Source organism: Primulina huaijiensis, chromosome 7 (assembly GCF_012295235.1).
Source record: "Primulina huaijiensis isolate GDHJ02 chromosome 7, ASM1229523v2, whole genome shotgun sequence".
NCBI lineage: Eukaryota > Viridiplantae > Streptophyta > Magnoliopsida > Lamiales > Gesneriaceae > Primulina > Primulina huaijiensis.
Window position 1 is genome coordinate 13,865,994 of NC_133312.1, and position 6,896 is coordinate 13,872,889.

Genomic DNA, 6,896 nt, shown 5'->3' on the forward strand with positions numbered 1-6,896 from the left:
AAATTAATTTAGCCTTAAATAATTATTTGGGACATGTTAGAGTCAATGAATTCAAGAAAAAGTCAAAGCCGAGAAATTTTACGTCTAGGGGTAAAACGGTCTTTTTACACCTAATATTAGTAAACGTCATGGCAGTGCTCTGAATACTATTTTTATGATATTATGATTATTTTTAAATGTTTATGAAATTTTCATGATTAAATTATGATTTTTAAATGTCTATGTGATTTTTTATGATTTAAAGAAGACATTTAAAAGACATGTTGCATACTTGGTTTCAAAAACAAAATTTTATGTTATGCATGATTTTTTTTATAAAGTGATGAGAATGTAAACGTTAAGGAAAGTGAAGTAATTGTGACTAATTCGATAATATTGGAGATATCGTGAGGGTGACGGTCCCAGTGGGAGCCCGACGATCGTATTTCCATTATTACGAATATAAAGTAACGGTAAGAATGGAAAAATCGTAAGGGAAAAGGCCCCAGAGGGAGCCCATTTATGGAAAAAGGCCTCAGAGGGAGCCCCAACGATCGTATTTCTATTCAATGAGGATAGGCCAGGGCCCAGTTGACCGGTGAGAGTGTTGCTGGTGTCCCCCGCCGCCCAGTACTGCGGTTTCATGTAGATGGATCCATCGACTTTTGAGGTTTGAGGAAAGTCACAATTAACGATCTGAATTCAACAAAAGAAAGAAAAAGGAAAACATTTATGATCATGTTAAAGGTTTTTTTAAGTCATGTTGAGGAAAAAGGAAAGGTTAAAGTTTATGTTTGCATGTCATGAAAATGTTATTTTTACGCAAAAGTATTTTCAATGTTGCATACGATTTTATACGTATTATTTGTTATAAAGATTATGGTGTGTTGAGTCTTTAGACTCACTAGGTGTGATGGATGCAGGTGAGGTTGAGGGAGGGCTTGACGGATGATTTGACTGGACTGAAGGCGCACACAACCCGAGGACCAGCGCTTCTACTTTTTCCGCATTTACGATTTATTATTCATGATTTATGTTAAAGATTTTAAGACTATTCATTTATGCTTTTGAGAGATTTTTGAGAGGTTTAGTATGGGCTATACTTTTCAAACTTATTGCTTTTTAGGTTTGATAAAACAGTTGACGATTTCTTTTATGACTATTGCACTTGATTTTTCTAAAATGCTAGATGGTTGGTGTTTATTTTAAGGGGTAAAATAAATATTTTCACGTGGTAAATGTACATGACTCAAAATGGAGTGTTTTAAAAAGAAAAAAAAATTTCTAGTACTTCTAAAGCAATAAAAAGGGTCGACGTTTCAAGAAGGTTCAAGTGATGGTGGCAATCACCTCGGATATTAAAGTGGATTGGAGTCTGTTTCTGTTCAAGGTCATGAAGGAAATGATTTCACGAAAGAGTATTGGTTTTGCAGTTCAGATCAGCACAATGCTCAAGGATGCTAGTTTTGCCTTTACTACTGAACAGGACGCCTCTTACATCACAATGGCGGATGCTGACAATGTGCTCGCGCTAAGGCCTAAGCCATCTGTGGTTGAAATCATTTCTCTGAAGAAAGAAGTGGGAGATAAGCAAACTGAGGCTCTAGGAACTCAGAAGAAGATTAAGAGAAAAAGAGTGGTTATCTCCACGGACTCTGATAAAACAGTGTCTGAAGAATCTGTTGCTCCTATTCAACCGTCTCTGCCACCTACTCCCAGTAAGAAGAAAGCTCGCACTCTGCTTCGAATAAAGAAAACATCAGCACTTGCTGATTTAGACAATGTCCCATTGAGACAAGTGTTTCGAGAAGCCGTTTCTTCTGTACCAAAAGTCACTTCTGTCTCTAAACCAGCTGCTGCCCCTACTGCTACTACGTCTACTGCCTCAATTTTCAGACCTTTGTCTGGAGTTGTTATTCGTGAACCTACTGCAGGGTCTTCTGCTTTTAGACCTATGATACCTGCTTTATCTTCGGATAAAGGTAAGGGAAAACTCATTTATGAACCACCATTTAACGCCGCCAAATCATCTGTTCTATCTGGTATTGATCTTCATTTGGAAGAAATTGAGAATTCTGCCAATGAAGCAATGACTTTCTTTGATGAAAGGCACAAAGCTCGCGTATTCCATCCTATCACATTCTTCAGAACTCCAGGAGTTTTTGGAAAAATGGTGAAAAATGAGAGAAAGATTTTTCATCTTGCCAAGACAGAAAATGTGATTGAAGCTATGAAACGCGAAGCTTCATTTTTGAGCAGCTTAAATATCAGAAGCTGGAATCAATGTTGAAGACTCTTCAGTTAAATTTTGATGCCTTGATTCCCACTGCCGCCCAAGGTCAGAATGTGATCCTTATTCTTACTGACCATTTGAGCATGATGAATGAGCAACTTCTTGCTCGGGAACAGCTTCATTCCAGAAATTGATCAAACTAAGCCAGTTGAGAAAAGAACTAAAGCTCCTTCAGAAGCTAAGGTTTCTAGTACTCCTGCCTCTCCCCAGATGTCTACTCAATCCTCTCCTATCATCTCTGTTCGTGAACTGGCTTCAGTAGATGAAGTAGTTCAATCTATTACTGTTGCTATCACTGCTGCACCAGACGCAGCCACAATTGTTGAATCAGTCCATCCAGCGGACCAACCAATGGAAGAATCCAATGTTGCCCAATCTCCATCACTGCCGAATTTGGAGATTTTCTCAACTGAACATCAAGCCGTAATGAGAGCTATCCAAAATGATCCAACTCCAGCGGTCGAACAATTGGAGGCCATGGAAGCCACGCAACCAGAAGAGAAAACCTTTTCTGAACCTTCTGCTGCTGATGAACCTTCTGCTGCTGCTGATAGACCTTCTGCTGAACTGTCTACTGCTATCACTACCGCTCCAGCAGACTTTGTTTCTTCTACTGCCTTAGTTGTTCTTCCTACTGAATCACCCGCTCAAATGGCTCATATTGCGCATGTTGCTGAAATCAAAGGACGATTACTAGCCAGAATCCCATCCACAGAAGAAAACAATTCAATCTTGAATCTGAGATTGATATACTGAAACGAACTGTTGACAGAATTTTCGAAATCGTCAAACAGTTATCTTTTAATCATGCTGGTGAAGTCAGTGCCACCGAATTCTTCAGAAAACGTACAATGAATTATATCCTTACCACGGCAGAATCATTGACAAAACTTGAGGTTGAATCTGACATCTTTAGGAAAAATGTCTTGGCTAGTTACTATAACCTCGCGCTCGGTCAGACTGATGTTCTTCTTACTATCTCTGCTCAAGACTCGTCTCTTCAATCCATCTCCACTCAAATTGCGGCTACTGACTCCAAAATCGGAACTATCAACACTCAGATTGAGTCTCAATCTCAATAGATTCAGGCTCTGAATGAACAAGTTTCAAGTCAAACCCCGATTCTGAAGATATTGCAAACTGGCTTTCTTACCCTTACTGGACGTGTGGATCTCTTACTTACTCAAGTTCAGGCGCTTGATGCCAAAAAAGGGGAACAGAAGGCAGACCGATAACAGAAGGAAGAACTGAAGGGCATGCTGCAGAATCATCTTACAGAAATCAAGATCCTTAGGATGAGGAACCTTTGTTCCGCGATATTGGAACAGATGACTAAGATTTCTTACTGCCTTAAACCATGTTTAACTGTTTATTTACTTATTAATCATTTTCGTGAAAATTGCTATCTGCTTTATTATTCATCGCTACTAACCTCTAGGTTTTGGCATCACCGCAAAGGGGGAAATTGTTAGACTTAATTTATCTGTGGTGCTGAGATCCAAAACCAGTAGGAATAGAAATTACCGGTAGTCAATGAAAAGCAGTAGCTGTAGATTCGCTTAAATCAGAAGTAGTACTTAGCACTCAAAGTCTTAGAAATCAGAAGCAGAACTTAACTTCACTAGATTAGTACTTAACGGCCTTTACTTGATTGTTTCTATCTTAAATGTTACCGTTACTTTACCTAGTACTAAGCATTAATTGCACCATCAATGCTGTACGAAGTCATTTAATTCGCTTTACCAGTTTTGGTATAAAACAAGACTGATTTGTTGAAAGCTTTATGCAGGATCTTTTTTAGGAAATAAAGCTGTTCTCATCAGTAGTCAAGGAGCCGTGTTCGATTATAGACGTTGGACTCAAGTTATCTCTATATATTTATGGATCAAACCATTTTAGCGGAGACTTTTTATTTTAAAAAGGAAATGTATCTATCCAACATTTCATTGAGCAACCGCGAACATATCGTTATCTTTCAAAGCTCAACTTACAAGAAAAGCAGTACACGCCTCATATCTTATATATGATCCTTGGAGATCATTTTGTACTGCTGTTTCTTCTCCTCTTCAAGCTATACACCTTACGATAATTTTCGAAGAAGAGTTTGTAATTTGGAAAAGATTCTTTTCCAGAACCTTGTTGTATTAAACTATATTGTGTTGAGTTACTAAGAGTTTCAGTAGGCAAAGGATAAATCCTGCTGAAGTGGGTGTGTACGAGTGTTGTACTGTAAAATCCAAAGTCTTTTAGTGATACCTTCTGGAAACAGAAGAAGGGGAGACGTAGAAGATTTTATCTTCGAACTTCCAGAAACAACTACCGTTCTTTTGCCTACTGTTATTACTATTTTCACCTTACTCCATCAGATCGTTTCCGCACTTATTATTGTGACCTGCTGGACTTACGTTTGAACAAGAACAGCTACAATCTCTAACAGGATTCTAGCACCCTTAGCAAAAACTATTATCAAAGGAAAGAGTTTATTCACCCCCTCTAAACTCGACATCGATCCCCAACAATCCCCATCTAAGATTCACATGAGTTGACACTATTTAATTACATAATAATAATTCATATGATTTCTTAATTATTATTATTATCCCTGCCTGTCTCCACCGCTCATCAATATTTATTGTAAATGACATTATTAAGAATCTGTGGATTATCTTCCCTCGCCATTTAGAATCCTAAGAATCTGTGGATCGTCTTGTGACTTGCGAGACTTCATACTTAATGGCGCTGGATTAAAAGATCATATTTCTAAGCTAATAATATATAAGAATGAAATAGTTTATTCAAATTAATTGCATTAGTTGTGTAATTACCTTCACACCATCACACAACCAAACCATACTCGAAAGCAGTGCACCTAATCCATTTCATCAACTCAACGCCAATGCCATTTGCTATCTATTTTCTCCACTAATTTCGACTCATATATAACCCAAGCCCAAGAATACATTTTCAACACAAATTCATCAAAATTCTGATAGCATCAATAGCGATCATATGGCATTTGATCTCAAGCCCATTATTTCCCTACTCATTTTGGCACTATCAATATCTTGTGCCACCTCGGCTCGACTCCTCGATGAAGGAGACGTGGCCGCTCCTGTTGTAGGTCCCAGTATGTCTCCTAGCACCACCACCACTGGGACCACTGTACCAGTTGGCGCCGCTAGTGGAAGTTCCGTGCCAGCAGGAACCTCAATTCCCGGTGGCGCTGAAGTTTCAACACCAGTTGGTGCCATCACCACTGGGACCTCTGTGCCAGTTGGCGCCACCACTGGAAGTTCCATGCCAGCTGGAACCTCAATTCCCGGTGGCGCTGAAGTTTCAACACCAGTTGGTGCCACCACTGGAACCTCAATTCCAGGTGGTGCTGCAGTTTCTGCCAGCCCAGCCGCAGCCGCCGCCGTACCAATAAACTCGGACGATCATGCGTTTACATTCTATATGCACGACATTTTGGGCGGTACTCATCCCTCAGCCTTAGCGGTGACCGGCATTGTGGCAAATCCAGCCGTCGGTGGGCAGGTTCCCTTCGCCAAACCGAACGGTGCTGTCCTCCCGGTTAGCAACGGCATCCCAACCAATAACAACAATGCCGGGATAGTCAGCAACAACAACGTCCCGTTTCTGACTGGTCTTAGCGGATTTTCATCGAACATCTTGAGCAACGTAAGATTACATTCCAAAATCACACACTCATACGCATTTTAACAAACAGTCACAATCAATATCCTCTTACATATCTCTTCATTACTATCCCACAGCAGAACAACGGGAACAGCTTCATCGGCGGCATGCCCGGATTCCCCGTCCTCAACAGCGCCCAGTTCCCCTCAGGAACCACCCTCCAACAACTCATGTTCGGCACGATGACAGTCTTCAACGACGAACTAACAGAAGGGCACGAACTGGGATCCGGGCTGGTGGGAAAAGCGCAGGGATTCTATACCTATCCAGTTCCCAAGATGGCAGCAGCTTCACGATGGCTTTCAACGTGATGTTCGTCAGTGGAAGCTATGCCGACACTTTGAGCTTTTTCGGCGTTCATCGTGCAGCTGTGGCGGAATCACATCTCGCGATCATGGGCGGAACAGGGAAGTACGTGGATGCCAAGGGATTTGCGAAGGTGAAGACTGTTCTGCCGGTGAATACGCAGCACGAGACCGATGGGATGGAGACGGTGCTGGAGATCACTGTTTATCTTGCTTATTAGATTTTATTGTTAATTTGTTTTTCGTGTGAATTAGTCGTGATTTGGGTTTCATGGGGTTTGGACATTATTGTGCATGAATCATTTAATTTTTCACAATTACATAAAAAAATCAAATAAATTAAGAATAAAATTGACACTCATCGTTTTAATAAAAGTAACAAAAAATCACGAGTTGGATATCAAATTTACAAGGTAATACAACTACTGGGTTGAAAAGATATAATTGATTTGGTAAGAAAGACGATCGATAGATGGAGACGTAGAGATTGAATACAAAATTAAATGGTATCGTTATTATTAACTATAATTATAGTTATAGTAAAATAAACAATGATTGATCATACTTAATTCAAGAAAAAACAGGAATTTCGACCTTCATTTAACATAAATTTTGGTATA

General features: G+C 39.8%; 1 pseudogene; it reads left to right on the forward strand.

Moving 5' to 3' along the window:
- The first annotated feature begins 4,796 nt into the window (after positions 1-4,796).
- Positions 4,797-6,564, forward strand: LOC140980357 (dirigent protein 10-like; annotated as a pseudogene).
- The last annotated feature ends 332 nt before the right edge of the window (positions 6,565-6,896 follow it).